Source organism: Hyperolius riggenbachi, chromosome 12, assembly GCF_040937935.1.
Source record: "Hyperolius riggenbachi isolate aHypRig1 chromosome 12, aHypRig1.pri, whole genome shotgun sequence".
NCBI classification, from domain to species: Eukaryota; Metazoa; Chordata; class Amphibia; order Anura; family Hyperoliidae; genus Hyperolius; species Hyperolius riggenbachi.
In genome coordinates this window covers 27,035,994-27,056,418 of record NC_090657.1, presented here as the reverse complement: position 1 = coordinate 27,056,418, position 20,425 = coordinate 27,035,994, and the positions used below count along the sequence as shown (strand labels likewise).

Below are 20,425 nucleotides of genomic sequence, written 5' to 3'. Positions count from 1 at the left end.
GGTTAGCACCGCTTTGTGAATCAGGCCCTAGGTGTGATAAGTTTTTAGGCGTGATAAGTTTAAGCACCAACTGGGTTAGCACCGCAGTGCACAGCTGATCAAAAGTTTTGCTCTAGCAAAGTCTGGTGCACTTTGCATAGAGTTTAATGGCGCTGCTTTGCGTGCGGGACTTTGCATGCGATCTAAACTTATCTAAACTTATCATGCCTAAACTTATCATGCCTAAACTTATCATGCCTCAACTGAGTTTAGGCATGATAAAAATGGTTATCACGCCTAAAGTCTTTAACTGGGTTATCACCGCTTTGTGAATCAAGCCCAATAAATCTTATTTAAACAACACCAATTCAGTATTTTAGCTAATTAAAAGCAATAGTAAATGCTTGAAAATTGTTTAGAACCAATTGTTATGTACTACAATTAAATATATATTTGTCAAGGGGTACTTGTGATAATGTTTGCTATGCTAGGGGGTACTTGGTGAGTACAGGGTTTTAAAAGGAGTAAATACCAATACAATTTTGATAAACACTGGTACAGGGAAATAGGGCACAGGGAAATAGGTCCATGTGAACTACACATGTTGCACTCTCGCCTGCAGAGCTTTTAAATTTCTCCCACAAGTAGTTTCCCCCCTTTGCATTATGCTTGGCCCTCATACACCACCATGAGGGAGATAGGGAGAGAGCACTAGACACCATGGAACTGTAAAGGGGAGAGAGGGGATCACTAGACACCAGGAAACTGTATATTATTATTATTATTTAGTATTTATATAGCGCCGACATCTTCCGCAGCGCTGTACAGAGTATATTGTCTTGTCACTTAAATGTCCCTCTGAGGGGCTCACAATCTAATCCCTACCATAGTAATATGTCTATGTACAGTATGCATCATGTAGTGTATGTATCGTAGTCTAGGGCCAATTTTTAGGGGGAAGCCAATTAACTTATCTTTATGTTTTTGGGTTGTGGGAGGAAACCGGAGTACCCGGAGAAAACCCACACAGACACGGGGAGAGCATACAAACTCCTTGCAGATCTTGACCTGGATGGGATATAAGGGAGGGAGGTGTGCCACTAGACACCAGGGAACTTTATAGGGGAGAAAGGTCCACTAAACACCAGTGAACTGTACTGGGGGAGGGAGGAAGGCCAACAGACACCAAAGAACTGTATAGGGGAGGGGGCCACTAGACACCAGGGAGCTGTACAAGGGAGGGAGTTGGCCAGTAGACATGGAGATTGACACACGACTTGATCTCGGTGTTCAATTTTGAAGTTTGATACCCCAGATAAACCAAAACAACTTACATTTTGCATACAATGCATGTTGATATGTTTATTGGTAAGCTCAGCTTGAATGCACACTCTCATAAGTGTTAGGATGCACTTTTCACAACCTATTCATCTGCTGTGTTGGCATGTGGTGGGCTGGCCGAGACCTGTAGTTTCTCAGCAGCTGCTCTTTATCGTTCAGAATAAATAGAGAAAAAAAAACCTGTCTGGAACATGATATTGTATGACAGTGTTAACAGCAAGATGAGAGCCACTCCTACATTAGCCTACCACCCACTCTCTCTCTCACACACACTGTCTTTCTGTATCTAGAACTGCACTTCTTGAGAAATGTTTTCTTGTTATTCTGGAAACTGCATAGCTGACACAAACAGGAAGCAGGAGGCCTCATGCTGCACACTGGCATTACCTCTCACAGGTTTCATGGGACCCAAAGGTCATGATAACGATTAGTATGCAGCTGTCACATATCTATGAGACGTTATTATGTCTTTCAGGGGAAATGCATCATACAATACAGTATGTGTGCCATGATTGAGCAGAGGCAGCATACAGGTCAGGAGAACTACAGATAAGCTATATGAACTGATTTTAAACCTGTTTTGTGGTATGTACACATGGTAACCTATTCATCTTTAATATATATTTTTTAATGTTTCTTAGTTCACACTACAGTACAAAGCAGGTTCGAGCACAAAAATGTTTCATTTCCTGCTGTAAATAAACATGCTGCTCCTGAGCGCACAATAAATCTAGGCAATAGATCTCACTGTCTCTGGCAAACAGTGTTTCACATCATTAGAGACTTACATACGGAACATGACCGATCTATTGCTCTCAGTCACATGATATCTGTCGAATACACTGTATTTTGAGTGAAATTAGAGAGTAAAGAAATAAGACTGTACGTACACATATAGGATAACTGATGCCCAAAACAATCTATCCAGAGACACAGAAAGTCTGGAACAGGCTGAATATATGTTGGATTATTGTGGCACTGTACATTTAACAAGCTGACACATTATTGCATTGCAGCAGCTCTGGAGGTGTGTCTAGCTATCAAAGAGATGATTTGCATATTCAGCAGTGATGCATTGTGGGACACCTCATATGGTCACTCCAACCTGAATAGTCGCAAATATCTTCTGTAAGGTAAAATTCTGTATTAGAAATCAATACAAAAAACTGCCATTGTTGCTAACACCTCCACACCCTATTCAAAACCACATTTTCAACAGTTGGAGTTCCACTTTAACGTACTAGGTCCCAGTACGTGATCTGTCTTCTGCTTCCCACCATCCGCTAAGGCCTGTGCTGTGTGTGCAGGGGTGATAATCGGCACCACCTGTATCCCTTCCTCCACACCAGACACAGTGTTCCACTGCTGCCAAACTGAGTGCCTGCCAGATTAATCATAGAGGACAGCAGGATATCCTCCTCACAGTGACTCACTCAGCCTGGGCCTCCAACTGAATGCTTAGCTACCTATTTTCAGGCTCAAAACTCTTATATGGTAATCCATACAAAAAAGGCTAGTCACGCAACCCTAGGCCCATATAAAAACATTAATTAAGTTCTCTTCAGCCAATTCAGTATATTCATTTCTATGTAGATGAAGGGAGGTCAGCACCCTCGGCTGTGCCTTGATGAGCTAGGAAAATATATTTCACCAAATCACTATTTCCCCAAGTAGTGCTGACCCCAGAAAGGAAGTGCAGGGAAGCTACCTGTATCAGCATATGCTGCAATCTCTCATCGTTCTCTTAAGGGTTTTCTCTTCTATCCTACGTAGTTAATTTGGTTGAAAAAATACATCTGTCCATGAAGTTCACCCTAGAAAATATGACTTTCCTGTCGATTCTCCTTTGCCATTACACAACCTGACTGAAGGAGATGACAATTAAAGAAGGGAGTCACCAGGAGAGTGAGAGGCAGAAAAATAGGAACTGCCGGGAGCGCGAGAGGCAGGAAAATGGGTACTGCAGGGAGCGTGAGACGCGGGACAATACGAACTGCAGGGAGAGTGAGAGGCAGGAGAATGGGGGCTACAGGGAGCGCGAGAGGCAGGAGAATAGGGACTACAGGCAGAGCGAGAGGTAGCAGAATAGGGACTGCAGGGAGTACGAGAGGGGGGAGAATAGGGACTGCTTGGAGAGTGAGAGGCAGGAGAATAGGAACTGAAGGAGTGCGAGAGGTGGGAGAATAGGGACTGCAGGGAGCGTGAGAGTCAGGAAAATAGGGACTGCAGGCAAAGCGAAAGGCAGGAGAATAGGAACTGCAGGCAAAGCGAGAGGCAGGAGAATAGGGACTGCAGGGAGCGTGAGAGGCAGGAGAATAGGGACTGCAGGGAGAGTGAGAGGCAGGAGAATGGGGACTGCAGGGAGCGTGAGAAGCAGGAGAATAGGGACTGCTTGGAGAGTGAGAGGCAGGAGAATGGGGACTATAGGAATCGCGAGAGGCAGGAATATAGGGACTGCAGGGAGAGTTGAGAGGCAAGAATGGGGACTGCAGGGAGTGCGAGAGGCGGGAGAATAGGGTCTGCATGCAGAGCGAGATGCAGGAGAATAGAGACTGCAGGGAGTGCGAGAGGCACGAGAATAGGGACTGCAGGCAGAGTGAGAGGTAGGAGAATAGGGACTACAGGGAGTGTGAGAGGCAGGATAATAGGGACTGCAGGCAGAGTGAGAGGCAGGAGAATAGGGACTGCAGGGAGTGTGAGAGGCAGGAGAATAGGGAATGCAGGCAGAGTGAGAGGCAGTAGAATAGGGACTACAGGGAGTGTGAGAGGCACGAGAATAGGGACTGCAGGCAGAGTGAGAGGTAGGAGAATAGGGACTACAGGGAGTGTGAGAGGCAGGATAATAGGGACTGCAGGCAGAGTGAGAGGCAGGAGAATAGGGACTGCAGGGAGTGTGAGAGGCAGGAGAATAGGGAATGCAGGCAGAGTGAGAGGCAGTAGAATAGGGACTACAGGGAGTGTGAGAGGCAGGAGAATAGGGACTGCAGGCAGAGTGAGAGGCAGGAGAATAGGGACTACAGGGAGTGTGAGATGCAGGAGAATAGGGACTGCAGGGAGCTCAAGAGGCAGGTGAATAGGGACTGCAGGGAGCGCCAGAGGCAGGGCAATAGGGACTGCAGGCAGAGTGAGAGGCAGGAGAATAAGGACTGCAGCATGCTCCAAGATGGCTATAACAACATCTGCTTCTGTGCCCCACTTTGCATGGAGTGGACATTAGTATACAAGGGAGGTATACCATTGCTCTCCATAGCACAGTTATCCATGGGAAGACTTACAGCACCAGACAGTAAAAGGCTATACAGGGTAAACATATCTATACCGAGGCTAAATGGCCATTGCTATGGGGGGATGAAGCGCGTCATGATGGACACAATTGTTATGGGTAGGGGTGCCATGCTGGCTACCATGCTAACAGAATGGAGGACATTGTCTGTCACCATGTGGGGGATGTTTAATGCAGGGGAGGGCCCCATGATTTGCAGTTATGCCTCTAATTCTTTGATATTTAACCTTTCTCCTGAGTTTTCTCCCAGGTGGTAGATTTTCATCCTATTTGTAAAAATAACTTTTCAGCACCTAGCAACAGAAAATTACTTAAAAGCCGTTTAAAAACAGTTATACTAAATGCATTTGTTTTGTTTTTTTCTGATTTGCAGTCGGCTTTAAAATGTTTTATTGATAACACATGAATCCATAATATATATATGATAAGATTCAGGAGAAAACTGAATAAGGGCCTCTGTCTCTCCACCGGCTAGATCAGGCATGGGCAAACTTGGCCCTCCAGCTGTTAAGGAACTACAAGTCCCACAATGCATTGCAGGAGTCTGACAGCCACAGTAATGACTCATAAAGGCAAATAAATTGTGGGACTTGTAGTTCCTTAACAGCTGGAGGGCCAAGTTTGCCCATGCCTGGGCTAGATGATTATATCACCAGGGGGTGGAGGGGGTAGCAAGGGCAGTTGGAGGCATGGCATGGGCCTGAAGGGGTCATGGCTGGGCTTCTGAAACAGAAAGTTCAGCCAAACATCTCTTACTTGACTTAAAGAGGAACTCCAGTGAACATTTTACTGTTGGCAGGTGATGTAGCTGCTGCATGGTTTTTGGCAGTTGGAAACAGCTATTTTCCACAAAGCAACAAGGTTCACAGACAGGAAACTGCCAAAAGTTCGAACTTCTCTTGTGGGAGGGGTTACTTGTGGGAGGGGTTTCACCACAATATCAGCCATACAGCGCCCCCTGATGGTCTGTTTGTGAAAAGGAATAGATTTCTCATGTAAAAGGGGGTATCAGCTACTGATTGGGATAAAGTTCAGTTTTTGGTCGGAGTTTCTCTTTAAATGCATTTTATTATGTACACTAGTAAAAAAGCCCGCCCATTAAAAAATGGGCGCTAGGCTACGGGAGCTCTCCCCCCCCCCCCCCCCCAGCAGCGTGAGCACAGATGCGTCCCGCTTGCCCGACCTACACCAGTGTCTGCAGTATATGCAGACAGGGAGATGTTGCTTGCTTGGCAGTTGGAGGAAGCTGTTATTTCCCACAATGCAATGAGGTTCCCAGACAGAAAACTGTTGAGTCTGGAAGCACGGACACACACACACAGGGACAGGACACAGAGACACGGGGGGTTTTATTATATAGGATACGGTAGGTTATGCAACATTCATGTAAATAGCAAACAAATAATATACAGTAAATATGCTATAAACTGTAGAGGTGAACTGCAGCTGTACAATGCAGACCGATATTTGTCTACATTGTAATATTACTAACCACTATTTAAACACATACAGTAAAAGTGAGGCTGGGCAAGTGGCAACAAGTCAGTTGGTTCAGTTGTTTATTTTCTGTGCGTTTCCCTTTCTGACAGTTACTGTTAAGAAAGAGATTACAGTTGGGCAGAATATACGCAACTAATGGTGTCTTATCCTTTAAACAAATACAAAGTAATTGAACAGTAAAAGTAGACTGGAATTTCTGTTGAGTAGTCACCAGATCCTGTAACAAAACACGGCGTTTTATAGCGGAAAGTGTGCTGATAGCCAATAGGACTTGAATATGGTAAATACCAATGCACCAAGTATTGGTGGGGATTCTTAAGGGGCCCATACACCTAACGTTTTTCCCGCCTATTATACGGCCGATTCGATCACAGTGATCGAATCGGCTGTGAAATCGCCGCGCACACCGCTGACAGAACGACCGATTTCTGTCCGAAATCGATTGTTCCCGTCGATTCTCGACGATCCGTCTGTGCAGAAGATTTTTCTCGATCGCCGGCAGGTAGGGAGTGCGTCAATAGCGGCGTTCTAATGCCCGACGACCGACGCAATACAGTGGGTATACATTACCTGTTCCGGCCGGCGCGAGTCCCCTGCTGTCACTGCTGTCTATTCCGCTCTGGTCTGGTCTGGTCTCCGGCATGCTTCACTTCTTCCTGCCCGGCAGGAGGTTTAAACAGTAGAGGGCGCTCTACTGTTTAAACTTTCTGCTGGGCAGGAAGAAGTGAAGCATGCCGGAGACCAGACCAGAACGGAGAAGAAGACAGCAGAGACCTGGGGAGTCGCGCCGGCAGAGCAGGTAATGTATGTGGGGGGGGGGGGGGGGAGGGGAGCGGCAGCAGCACCACCACCACCACCACCACAGATTGTGAACGGTTTCAGGCTGAAATCGATTCACAATCTGTTTGCAGTAAAGTTGGCCATACGATCCCTCTCTGATCAGATTCGGTCAGAGAGGGATCTATCTGTTGGTCGAATCTGATGGCAAATCGACCAGTGTATGGCCACCTTTATTTTACATATTTGAATTACATGGAATTGAATCAACACATTATGCCAGATACGCCTCTTTGCTTGTGTTATGAGAAGAATTGTTTGAAATAATATGTATTAAGTAGATGTACTGATGTGTTAGGCAAGGTTCCCACTTAGGATAGGCCCATTTGGAGGATACAGTTTAGTGTCCACTCTGCTCCATTTTCTCATCCAGTTTGCTCCGGAGTGGATGCATTTCCACCATAGGTTTCTATGGTAAATGTATCCATTTGTCTGGAGACACTCTACATGGTGGGAATTTGTGTTCCGTTTACCGCAACACAGGAAATGGATCTGTTTAAAATCACAAGTGGAAGCAGGACCTATTTCCACATTGGATCCACTTGCTGCGCTGCAGAAAACATACCGTGCCTGTGGTTTTCTGCGCCAGTGGGATCCAAGCAGTAGTGTAACTACAGATCATGGGGCCCCCTAGCAAAGCTTTGAATGTTCATACCCCTTCCCTCGCTTCCCCTTGGTACCCTTCACAACCTTGCATGGTCACAAAAACACTTGGGGCCTGATTCACAAAGCGGTGATAACTCAGTTATCACGCCTAAAAGACTTTAGGCGTGATAACCTTTGCACCGCTGAGTTAGCACCGCTTTGTGCTCTTTATCGCGTGCAAAGTCCCGCGCGCAAAGTTTTGCGCGCGCAATCGCGCAACTCCGCGCGCAGCCCCCATAGGGTTTAATGGGCGCATTGCGCGCACTGCACCATGCGCCGTGCGATTGCACGCGCAAAAGTTTGCGCAAGTTTCTTCTTATCATGCCTAAACTGAGTTTAGGCGTGATAAAGGGCTTTTCACTGGTGTGCAAACACTTTGCACCGCTTTGTGAATCAGGCCCTTGATCTAAAATATAGTTCCCTGTATCAGAAAAAGGAAAGGTTAGCATTTGCCCCCCCCTTGCAAGTCTGACCCTCTTGCAATCGCAGTGGCTGCTCCCCTCTAGTTATGCCCCTGGATCCAAGCATTAAAATGTTCTCACCTTCCTTACATTTTAGCTGCCTTTACTGTTATTCTCCACTGCATCCCACACTTTGCATTCCTTCGGGGTACCAGGGAGCCTCCATTGCCCCAGCATTCCAATGTGTGTATTTGTGTAACAGTATCACATGTGGCACGCTCTGAGGCCGTGGTCACATAGAGCACAAGTAAGATTAATTTTGAATAGAGATTTATTGACCCCCTTCGCCAGTGTGAATTTTTTTTAATTTAATGAACACCTTCCTCCCCCTTTATTTAGTCAGGTAAAATGATTAAAAGTGGCCCTAAATATCTTTGATTCAAAGAAAACTGTGATGATTGGATGACCGCCGCAGCAACTTCTCACAGGCAGGCTCTTGTTTGCAGAGTCTGTGAACCTGCCATCTAAACTTCTGCTGGATGCCCCCCTTCCCATTGAACCCTGTCATAGGAGGGTTGAGTGCCAGCTCATGCATACTCCCTTCTCTCCCTTCTGCTCCATGATATGGAAGGATGGTGAGTGGTATCACCTCACAAAAGGCAACATGGCTCAGTCATGCTTGTACAGGAAGCAGTTAGCCTACTGTAACTTTTCTCCATAAAATTAAGGAGCATTTCTGCAAACCTTGCTTGATTACTGGATTGGTAGAGGGAGGAATTCGTTTAATAAAAAGGTAGACTGGGCACGTGCTTGAAATTTTTATGAAATCTGATTTATATGCACATCCCCAAAACACAACAGTGGTGTAAATTGAGAAGTTCCTGTAGTTCCTGCTTCACAACTGAATTGCAGCATCGTGGTTCAACAGAGATAGACTGCGTGACTTAAAAGCCTGCGTGTAGCAACTGTTAATAACAATGATCTTATGCAAACAAAGCAGTGAAACCCAAGAGGTTTTAACTAAACAACTGAGGGATTAATATAACCTATTAGGCCCTAACAGCTATGTACACTGGCGGCTCCCCATTCAGTGAAATAATTGTGAGGAATTGCTTGCTTGACTGTTCATTAAATCTGTCAGAAAGTACACCTTCACGATGCAATTTCCTGAACGATCGACTGTCCAATCTGATCTTTGCAATGATCACCAACAGAGGGGAAAATGACAACTACTCCAATAAGACTAAAAGAGTTGTTTGGAAATTTGGCTTGACTGAACAACTGTTTGGGAGATGTTATTGTTAATGGGCACCTTTAGTAACGGGAGTGATGTTGCTCGGCTAGTTGGAATGTAGACGGCAGCATTTCAGCCAGAGATGGAGCAGCGGTATCGCTAGATCACACTGGGGTGCTTCTGGGGAGCTTTTCAGCGCTTTGCTAATGATGTATCCCTATAGGGTCCTTCTCACTGCAGTGCTTGGAGATTTGCATAAACCGCAAACCCACTGCAGGCAGCGTTTTTGGGAGCAATCGGGATGCAATTCTCGTTCTCTTGAATGAGAATTGCAAATTGCAGTTGCCAAAATTTTTTAGTTACAAAATTTCAAAGGCTTGCTATTTGTGATCCGAGTGTGAACCAGCGCTGACAACATAGGTGGCTAACCCCTTCACTATAATAGTAATGCATGTGAGCAATTCTTCGCCAGCAGTTGTTTTGGTGAACAGGAAATCACCTCACCTACCATTGCTTGTAGGAGAGAGTTGTAGCAAATGGAAGTGTGATGTCACTGCTATGGCTTCTACAACAGATCTCTTTTAAAGGGCCCACACACTAGTCTATTTTCAATGGCAGATTCAATCACCAATCAGTGTCCTCCCCAGAATTTTTTTCCAGCCGGGTGGCATGAAAAAGTAGCCGGGTGGGGCAATATGAGAAAATGCAGGGCCTGTGCTTCTGTGCGCGACTCTACTTACAGTATAGGAGGAGGTAATCTAATCACAGCCGGGTGCTCACCAAAACTAGCTGGGTGGAGCACCCGGCTAAATGAGCCTGGGGAGAACACATGATCAAATCTGCTGAAGACCGATGTCCCAACACGCTTACCTGATCATAAGTTCGATCAATTTCCTTCCGAAATTGACTAAATTATTGCTCAATCTGGATGAAGCTCTCCTTTGAGCAGGGTGGTAGATCATCATCCCCTGGTGACCTGTAGCTTTGCATTGCATTAGATTCCATCCAATCAGAGAGGGATCTATCGTTTGGGCATATCAGGCAGCCATCTACTAATGTATGGCCACCTTTATAGAGTGATTTGTAGCTAGCTAATGGTCAGAATGTATTACAGGCACAAGATGCTGATGAACACTGGCACTGAAACGAATGGTGAACTCTACATTGATTCATGAAGACATTAATGGTGAAACCTGGAGCCAACAATAATAGGTTATGGTACATGAACCAATCCTCCCTAAGTGATAATATATATTAGGGAAATGCCCGTATGCATTTACATTGTAATCAGAGGTAGGAACGATGCTTCTCTATTATTAGCCGGAAAACTGACAGCAGCTTATTATCAACAGACCAGCATCACTCCCATTGCTGTTAGCTGTAATCTCGATACATGAAGGGAATTACCAATTTCATACAACAAAGCAAAGACCTGCCGGTGTGCTTCTGCCCTAAGCCTGCTGATATCCCAGATGTATAACTGAATCAAGAGTCCCTGTTTGTGATGACTAAAGGATTAAACAAGCAAATATGGGTCCATGTAGAAAGGTAATTCTGTGTTATCTCTCTCCCCTTCCTGGTTAATATGGTGGTAATCTTCCCCATCATACTGTCCCTGTAGTCACCCCAGAGCTCACTTCATTCAAATGCTGAGCTTTGTTCCTCCCCTCCTCACCCACGCAATGGCATACATACTCTTCCCCTCACCACATGAGCGTGTGGACTGGCCAGAGGCAGATGGGCAGGAATTTATATCCGGTTGTTGGAGGGAATGGCAGAAATATTGCAGGAATGGCTTTGAGTCTGGTTTCAGCTCAAAATTACCACTCTGATAAGTTTGCCTGACGTTGAACAGAAGTGATTACACTGCTGTAGTGATGAGGAGGGAGAGAGGGAAAACATACAAAGGGAATATAGATACTGTTCTACATGGGGCCTTAGTCATCTTATTACTTTAGTAATCTTATTACTTTAGTTGGACTTCAACATACAATTTGAAGTCGAATGGTGCAATCATTTGTAATCATTTCTTTAAAAATAAACTATTGATGTGCATGTTTGCCTGCCTTATCAGCTTGTATCACTTGATAATCATCAGAGGGTTTTTTTAGGAGATGCGATCAAATATCAATTGAAATGCTACTACTGCTAGGTTTATAGAAAGTACAAAACAGTGGCTGCTAATCACCTGTCACACATTGTCCACACTCCTAACTTCACTCAATCAATAAAAGAATGGCCTTTTCCCATTTAAAGTTCAGCCAATATTTTAATCAAAACTTAATATAGATGTCTCTAAACGTTTAGTCTATTTAAAGTCTAATAACATATAGGAGGCTTAAGAAAGATTGTTTCATACAGTATTATCAGTGATTCTATCTGTTCAGCTGACTGATGTTATCAGAACATACATAAGGGCCTGTGTACACAGAATTTTCTGTGCCGGTTGTTTTCTTGGCTCAAACTAAAGAGTAATGGTTGTGTACACCTGGAGAAAACTGAAAGTGACCTGTGGTTGAAACTAATGATGAAATGACAACTGAACTGCAAAAAAGGGCCGTCTACACAATTTACTAAGGTTGTCAGTGCACTCATATGATACATCCAATCTAAGAGCTGAATACAAAAGTCTTTTACACCGAAGGATAACCTGGCAAAATATACTGAAAACAAATGTCTGTGGATGTTCAATAATCATTCTTTCTTTCTTCCTTCATAAAAACTCAGAAATTCAGCCTTTGTTTATATGGTGGAGGAAGTGGGCATTGCTGCTTAGAATACAAATGGTTCAGTTCCCGTTTGCTCTACTATTGCATGAAACGTAACCTGAAGTAGTTTATACATGTACAGTATGTCTAACTAAAAAGATCATCATAAATATATGGGTCCTTACTGAATTCACTTTTAGGGCCGGTTCACACGGGCGGCAGGCAGCGTTGGGGCGGCCAGGAAGTTGCGTCGTCCTGTGACGTCTCGTTCGGTGGCGGCAGTACGGAGATCGTCGCCATCGGCGTTTCTCGTCCCCGCAGGGGGACATGAAGCCGCGCCGGCTAGCCGTCCCTGGACGTTGCATGCGGCTTCTAGGGAAACGATGCGTTAAATCGGGATCAGAACGCCGCGTTTATGCAATTGACGGTAATCGACGGTAACCGCGCAATGCTAAACGCTCCCATTCACTTGAATGGGAGAGTTTAGCCGATGGGTCCCGAACGCTTGGCGGTAGACGCCGCCAAGCGTCCGTGTGAACCGGCCCTTACTCCTAAGTGATATTTCCCACCTTATCAATAAAATGCTTTTTAAAGGACACCTGAAATGAGGGGGATATGGAGGCTGCCATATTTATTTCCCTGTCTTGCTGATCCTCTGCCTCTAAAACTTTTAGCCATAGACCCTAAACATGCATGCAGCAGATCAGGTGTTTCTGGCATTATTGTCCAATCTGACAAGATTAGCCACATGCTTGTTTCTGGTCTGATTTCTGGTCAAGGTATTCCGTTAGGGGTATGGTGAGTTCATAGAAGATTTTATTTTTTGTCACAAGTTAGTGAAAAATGACACTTTGGGAAAAAAACAATAAAAATCCAATTTCCGCTAACTTTTGACAAAAAATAAAATCTTCTATGAACTCATCATACACCTAACAGAATACCTTGGGGTGTCTTCTTTCTAAAATGGGGTCACTTGTGGGGTTCCTATACTGCCCTGGCATTTTACGGGCCCAAAACTGTGAGTAGTCTGGAAACCAAATTTCTCAAAATGACTGTTCAGGGGTATAAGCATCTGCAAATTTTGATGACAGGTGGTCTATGAGGGGGCAAATTTTGTGGAAACGGTCATAAGCAGGGTGGCCTCTTAGATGACAGGATGTATTGGGCCTGATCTGATGGATAGGAGTGCTAGGGGGGTGACAGGAGGTGATTGATGGGTGTCTCAGGGGGCGGTTAGAGGGGAAAATAGATGCAATCAATGCACTGGGGAGGTGATCGGAAGGGGGTCTGAGGGGGATCTGAGGGTTTGGCCGAGTGATCAGGAGCCCACACGGGGCAAATTAGGGCCTGATCTGATGGGTAGGTGTGCTAGGGGGTGACAGGAGGTGATTTATGGGTGTCTCAAGGTGTGATTAGAGGGGGGAAATAGATGCAAGCAATGCACTAGCGAGGTGATCAGGGCTGGGGTCTGAGGGCGTTCTGAGGTGTGGGCGGGTGATTGGGTGCCCGCAAGGGGCAGATTAGGGTCTAATCTGATGGGTAATAGTGACAGGTGGTGATAGGGGGTGATTGATGGGTAATTAGTGGGTGTTTAGAGGAGAGAAGAGATGTAAACACTGCACTTGGGAGGTGATCTGATGTCGGATCTGCGGGCGATCTATTGGTGTGGGTGGGTGATCAGATTGCCCGCAAGGGGCAGGTTAGGGGCTGATTGATGGGTGGCAGTGACAGGGGGTGATTGATGGGTGGCAGTGACAGGGGGTGATTGACAGGTGATCAGTGGGTTATTACAGGGAAGAACGGATGTAAATAATGCACTGGCGAATCGATAAGGGGGGGTTTGAGGGCAATCTGAGCGTGTGGGCGGGCGATTGGGTGCCCGCAAGGGTCTAATCTGATGGGTAACAGTGACAGGTGGTGATAGGGGGTGATTGATGGGTGATTGATGGGTAATTAGTGGGTGTTTAGAGGAGAGAATAGATGTAAACGATGGATTTGGGAGGTGATCTTATGTCGGATCTGCGGGCGATCTATTGGTGTGGGTGGGTGATCAGATTGCCCGCAAGGGGCAGGTTAGGGGCTGATTGATGGGTGGCAGTGACAGGGGGTGATTGATGGGTGGCAGTGACGGGGTGATTGACAGGTGATCAGTGGGTTATTACAGGGAAGAACGGATGTAAATAATGCACTGGCGAATCGATAAGGGGGGGGGTTGAGGGCAATCTGAGCGTGTGGGCGGGCGATTGGGTGCCCGCAAGGGTCTAATCTGATGGGTAACAGTGACAGGTGGTGATAGGGGGTGATTGATGGGTGATTGATGGGTAATTAGTGGGTGTTTAGAGGAGAGAATAGATGTAAACGATGGATTTGGGAGGTGATCTGATGTCGGATCTGCGGGCGATCTATTGGTGTGGGTGGGTGATCAGATTGCCCGCAAGGGGCAGGTTAGGGGCTGATTGATGGGTGGCAGTGACAGGGGGTGATTGACGGGTGATTGACGGGTGATTGACGGGTGATTGATGGGTGATTGACGGGTGATTGACAGGTGATCAGGGGGGATAGATGCATACAGTACACAGGGGGGGGGGAGGGTCTGGGGGGGTCTGGGGAGAATCTGAGGGGTGGGGGGGTGATCAGGAGGGAGCAGGGGGCAGTTTAGGGACTAAAAAAAAAAATAGCGTTGACAGATAGTGACAGGGAGTGATTGATGGGTGATTAGGGGGGTGATTGTGTGCAAATGGTGGTCTGAGGGGTGGGCAGGGGGGGGTCTGAGGGGTACTGTGGGCGATCAGGGGGCAGGGGGGGGGCAGATCAGTGTGTTTGGGTGCAGACTAGGGTGGCTGCAGCCTGCCCTGGTGGTCCCTCGGACACTGGGACCACCAGGGCAGGAGGCAGCCTGTATAATACACTTTGTAAACATTACAAAGCGTATTATACGCTTCCTATCCGGGGATCGTCGGGTTAACAACCCGCCGGCGCTTCCGATTGGCCGGCGGGTTGACGTCGCGGGTGGGCGGAGCCTATTGCCGGTGGATGCGCGCGCATCCCAGCGCGCGATCCCCGGCCAGAGAGTGCCCCAGGACCTGACGCCAATCTGCGTTACGTGGTCCTGGGGCTGCCACTTTGCCGCCGCCAATATGAAGTAGGCGGTCGACAAGTGGTTAAAGAGAATATCATGATTGTATTGTGATTACTTTATGGAAAAGTAATCCCTTCAAGTTAATAGATTGGCCTGTATATGCAGTGCGTCCAGTGTACCTCTGGCTGGTCACTGGCATTCACCAACTTCAGAAAAAGCATTGATAAGTTATGATTGGCAGATATACCAAATGGAAGAGATGGCTAACTTTATTACCAATAGGGATGAGCTGAATTATCACAAGCAGTTTTGCAAGATTTTCATAGAACTTCTAGTTAGGTCATGAAAATCCCATGAAACAGTTTTTCAAAACTGCCATTAAAATTCTGACACTAACCAGTGTAAAAAAATTAGGCCCAAATGAGTGCAGGTGTGGTTGTGACATACAAATGTCAGAGTTAATAGATGTTTCATTAATTAGCAGTTTGCTGGAATCATCAGAACATACACTACACTATCAGAACATACACTGAATTTCGCTCATCCCTAAATAATTACCAATGAGTTGAGAGGGAGGGGTTGGCCGAAAGATTAAATGCAATTGTACATGTGTGGCCTTCCCATCAGAATGATTACTTTTTAGGATGTAAGAATAATGAATCATCCCAAACATTGCCCACAGATCCCCTTGTGTGTACACAGACTATGGGCAAAAAAGAGATTCTGTTACAGATAGTTTGCGAGGGATATCCCAAAGGCCTTATCTAAAGCCTGACCATGTTCTGCAGGACTGAATGGGGTTGATCAGTCTATTATTCATGCTTTATCTGCATTCTGTTCTCACTAAGGATTTTGGAAATTCAATCATTTGGGCATTTTTCTGTTTATAGACAAGTGCAGAGGCCTAGTTCTGGCTTTGTGGTTGTATTGCAGGATGGAGGGGTCACGTGACCTCGAAATTATAAACCCTGGGAGGTGAGCATTAGGTGTTTCGGGACTACTTCTTTAGGCTGGTTGTGAGGAGGGAGGGGATAGTTTAATAAAAACAAATATTCTTAGGATTGGGCTGTTAATATGTCTTGATTACTACGCGCGGTCAATGAAATGTTTATAATTTTAAGTTGATGCAAATGTCATGTTAACTTGATACAACATTTTGCAGCTTGGAATGTTGCAGCTGAAGCATTTGATTGGTCCAATTGCAAGCTGCATACATTTGCATAAAGTAAACATATAATTTCCATTACTCCTAAATTATTAGCATCTTTCTGACCATTCCTACTTATCTTTTCAGAAGACAAGACTTATCTTGAATGCTCATTATTATGTCATGAGAAAAGTATGCCAACAAGGAAGAAAGAGACAATGTTTATTGCTTGGTGACAGATTGCTGATTTGTTTTCTAGACATACATAGCATTCTTTATTTCATGAATGATTGTTCTGCACTCAGGGAAACATGGCAGCTGTGAAGTATGTTCTAATACACTCTAATGCTGTGGCCCACATATACCAGCCTCACATGATCATCCCCTGCCTACATTGCAAGCTACAGTACAAATCACAGATGAGGGATGATCCAAAAGTTAGTAGCACAAAATGGAAGAGAAGTGATTTTGTTAGGAAGGTGGTAGCATGCTATGATGCGTTATTTTTCATGTCTGCCTAAGGCCCGGTTCACACTTGCGTTCCAGGTCCGGTTTCCCTGGAACGCACCGTATACTGTACAAATGGACCCGAATGTGAATGGATACAATGTTATTCAATGCATCCATTCGCACCCGTCCGTCTGTCAGGATCCGGATCCGGTCTGCGTTCAGGATTTTTCCAACATGCAGCATTTTTTCTGAACGCAGGCTCCGGCCGCCGCACCTGACCCGGAACCTGACCATTTTCATCATTCATCCTGAGGGATCTGTACGGCCCTGGTACGGGACCCGGACCCGGATGTACGGCCCGGTTTCGCACGACACGCAAGTGTGAACCGGGCCTAAAAGTTATCAGTTGTTTAACGGTTTTTCTATTTTCTGTTTAAAAATAAAAATGTTTCTGGGTCTTAATATGCATTTCTGGATCTCCTCATTTGACCCACGGTCTCTGACTCGCAACGTATAATAAACAAGTTTTGTTGTTTTTTGCTATCTTTGCCCACTCCCAAACCAGTAAAATTAGAAGGGACATCTATGAAAGGAGACGATACACCCTACAAAGCAATGCATAAGATGTTGGTGCTGCATACATACAGCCAGACACGGACTACTACCTACTGTAAGTGACAACAACATAGGAGAAAAGTAATTTATGGCTCATTTTACTCTGGGAAAAACGTCCTTCTTAAGTGTCTATGTTTGCACATATTTTAAATTTTACAATTTTTCGCCGTAGTGCCCCTTTAAGGTGCTCACTAATGATACTAAGGCCCATATGCAATTATCTTTTTCTCCTGAGTTTTCTCCTCGGTGATATTTTCAAACTTGTCAATAAAATGCATTTTAAACCACCAGCAAGCAAAAAAAAAAAAAAAAAAAAAAAGAATGACTCTTGTCGTTTTATTGATAAAATGTGAAAACATCACTTTGGAGAAAAAGTGAATTGCATATGGGCCCTTTGACCTCCAGCAAGCAAGAAAATACTACAAATAATTTTACTAGTAGTTTTTCACCTCCTCTTTGGTTCTTTTTCAATTGCACAATGCTGAAAAGTTATTCTAAATTGAAGGTGAAAAATGATCTCCTAGTAAAAAACTAAGGAGAAAAAGTTAATTGCATATGGACCTATGACCCTTGTTCAATGACATTTTTCTCTGGAGTTTTCTCCTAGGCCCTAGGTTCTCAACATGCGGTACGCGTACCCCAGGGGGTACTTCTGATGGTTCCAGGGGGTACTTCGGCTTGATATAATTAACTGAGTATAACAAATTTAGAGTTTTAGAAAATGATAAATCCTATATTAACAACACCAAATTAGTATTTTAGCGAATTAAAACCAATAGTAAATGCTTGATAATTGTTTAGAACCAATTATTATGTACTAGGATTAAAAATATATTTGTCAAGGGGTACTTGAGATAATGTTTACTATGGCAGGGGGTACTTGGTGAGTACAGGGTTTTAAAAGGGGTACATACCAATTAAATGTTGAGAAACACTGTCCTAGGCGATAGCTTTTCATCTCCGATTTAGAATCACTTGCCAGCACTTTGCAATTGAAAAACTACCAAAAAGAAGGTGAAAAAGTACTAGCAAAGTTATTTGTAGTATTTTCTTGCTTGCTGGGGGTCAAGGGCACATATGCAATGTGCTTTTTCTCCTAGGTGATAGTTTCACATGTTATCAATAAAACACTTTTTAAGCCTCCAGCAAGCAAGAAAATACTCACAAAAATTTTGATATTCTTCACTTCCTTTTTTGGTACTTTTTCACTAAAACAAAAATGTTGAAAAATGATTACAGAGAGAAGATGAAAACTTCTTCTAGGAGAAAACTCAGGAGACGACAGCAATTGCATATGGGCCAAGGTGTAAAAATATCACCTAGGGGAAAACTAAGGAGGAAAAATATATATCTGGGCCTATGTTTTTGTCCAATCTCAGCACTTCTTTGCAATATGAGAGACTGCCTAAAATAACCATTCAAAGTTTATTCAACTCCGTTTTCCCTTCTGTTACATAGATTTGGTATGATTGTACAATGAAGATTGTATCACTAGTGAGCACTTTTATCTTCCTGACCAGTAGCTCCATATAAGAGAGTTACCAACTGCCACTTGTAATCTCCTATGTTATAAAATGGTTGATAGTGTGCAGCATTAGCCTGCATTCCGAAGTCATGTGAAACACCTTCCATTCTTTGTATGTTCAATATCAATTTGATCCTATGTAAATATCAGCAGTTACCATAGATCTTATCACTTGCAGATAAGCATAATGATTGCTTTACGATCAACTGTCACCTAAAACGTGGACATTTATATATGCACATAAGACGTTACGTGAGCGTATAGCATGAACCAAGAGAAAGGGCCAAGCCACACCACACTAGACCGCTCTGGAGTCGCATGCATTGCGTTTTCAGTACAGTATGCTTTGAAATAAATTCTAGTCTTATTGAAACGGCTTTTTGATACACAATGATAAACTAATGTGTTATTGCAGCAAAGTGACTACTAGGTAAATGCCAAAGACAATGTATCACAACAAAACATGCACACTTATAAAACACTTGTATGTGATTGTACACTTGCAGGCATATACAGTATACAACAAGGGCTAATGAGTCGCCATACAGCTGTTACAAATTCTGCACAAACTTTGTTCCGACTTCTGTACAAGTTCAGGCACACCCCTGCATGGTAGAGAGTGTATTCGCTCTTACCAGTACTGCTGTCTTCCTTTGATTCACTCCTAGACTTTCACGCTCGGATCTTCCTCTGTCTCCTCACAGTCCACAAGGTCCACTCCCTCCTCCAGTATGGACTTTTAATCGCCCACTCCCTCGTCGTTCTCGCCACGCTTTGATTCTTTAAGTTAATGCTTTTTTTCTGTTCTTCCTGCAAGTCTATAGCTACTCCTCCTCCTACTGCTTTCTGTAGCTTCTAGCATGTGATGATCTCACTCCCCCTCCCCACTGACACTTGAGTGCTTTCTGATTGGTCCATGGGATCATGGAATTTCCCGGCAAAGGCTCAGCTTACCAGAAGATAGCAGCTTATTGGGCTGCAGTGTGAGAACTATAGTGCTTCCAAGGGTTAAACGTTTTATGTGATGAAGGGTTTCAGAGTTTTTCCTAATACCTCTCAACATTAAATTCACACGTCTGTTAACAGTAGTTCCGTAGTATAGGGATACTAGCACAGATGTACTACTAACCCTTAAGTTGCTACTGCTGCTGCTTTTACTATGCTGCCAAAGGATTTTTTTTGCATTTTTCACTTGCATCAGCAAAACACCTCCTACAGCTTTAAGAGCATATTTATAAAAAAGTGGAACTCTGAAAAAAGATCTCCACATCTAACTATCAATTGTAATGAAACCATCGAAAGCTTGCAAAACTAGGAACCTCACACTGAGAACCTGTCAATACTCCATTCTGTTATCTTCCGCTCGTTTTTCTTATCTTTTTTCACTTCTATGAGAAATCGAACGTAAAACGATCGAGCGGAATATCGGACATGACAGAATTTATCAATCGAAGGCATCTATCGAGCGGAAAAACGAAACGTGTGTTCCCAGCATCACATAGGTTGCTGGACTGCACACTTGTCCTGACTGCTGGCTATGAGTGCCTTTTAGCTGCAATTTCATGCAGCCAAATAGCAGCGTTTGTAACGCCATGCATTACCTGGCGCCAAAAAAGCAGCTTTCATCTGAGCACAGCTGTGGCCACACTTAGATGTAACCAGGGCTGTGGAGTCGGTACAA

General features: G+C 44.5%; 1 protein-coding gene across 1 annotated transcript in view; it reads right to left on the bottom strand.

The window, feature by feature from the left end:
* MAP3K14 (mitogen-activated protein kinase kinase kinase 14) overlaps nucleotides 1–19,583 on the bottom strand; it is a 51,388-nt gene extending 31,805 nt beyond the window's left edge. Inside the window, exon 1 of the mRNA XM_068262769.1 lies at nucleotides 19,380–19,583. The gene's annotated coding sequence lies outside the window, so the exon portion shown is untranslated. The remainder of the gene's footprint in view (nucleotides 1–19,379) is intronic.
* Between the last annotated feature and the right edge of the window lie 842 nt (nucleotides 19,584–20,425).